Raw genomic sequence first — 804 nt, forward strand, 5'->3', positions numbered from 1 at the left:
TAGGCAGTCTGTTCTGCTTCTTTTAGGTTCATAATAAGCACATGTTCCCGTTTTTTAATGCCATCGTTCCTTCATAACATTTACCTTGAAATGAAAACAGACGTTTTCTTCATGACTCTATCGATAAGGCAGAAAGCACTATCGATGTTCCTAATGACCGTGGTGGATATTTATAGGCAGGTACTGCCACTTATAATGGTAGAAGCACTTCAGGTGAAGCAGCCTCATCTTATATATAGTGTAGACGGCATACCTTTTTTTAGGTATGGCTCTACAGAAGAAGGATCGGAGGGTAGTGGAGTCGGCTAAGCAGTAACGTCTGATGTATTGATATGTACTGTGACAGAGGCAGATGGTATACCACAGTCATCAACGTCAATCAACATGGCCGTCATTTCAATGCTACCCAAAAAGAAATAACTGAATAAACTTAAACGCTGCGAAACTGAACAAGAAGGTATTCACAAATTTAAAAATTACTGATATTGTGTTATAACTAACGAAACCGAATTTTTGTAGGTGCATGTAATTTTGTTTTTTTTTCGCATATGTCATCTATTTTCTTAGTACAGATTCTGATACTTATATAACATTCTAAACATTAGTAATTTATCAAATTTTACCATTTATATAATATCAATTCTACTGTCCCATTGAAGTGTTTATCTTTGCATGCTATTGCCCTTCAGAAAATAGTTAAAACCTGATATTTGTTTGAGACCAAAATACTACTAATCGACTCAAGATCCTTGCTAATATGGGAGAGGATATGAGTTGATTATGATACCTGTGAAGAAGCTCGAC

Source organism: Penaeus monodon, chromosome 27 (genome assembly GCF_015228065.2).
Source record: "Penaeus monodon isolate SGIC_2016 chromosome 27, NSTDA_Pmon_1, whole genome shotgun sequence".
Lineage (NCBI taxonomy): Eukaryota > Metazoa > Arthropoda > Malacostraca > Decapoda > Penaeidae > Penaeus > Penaeus monodon.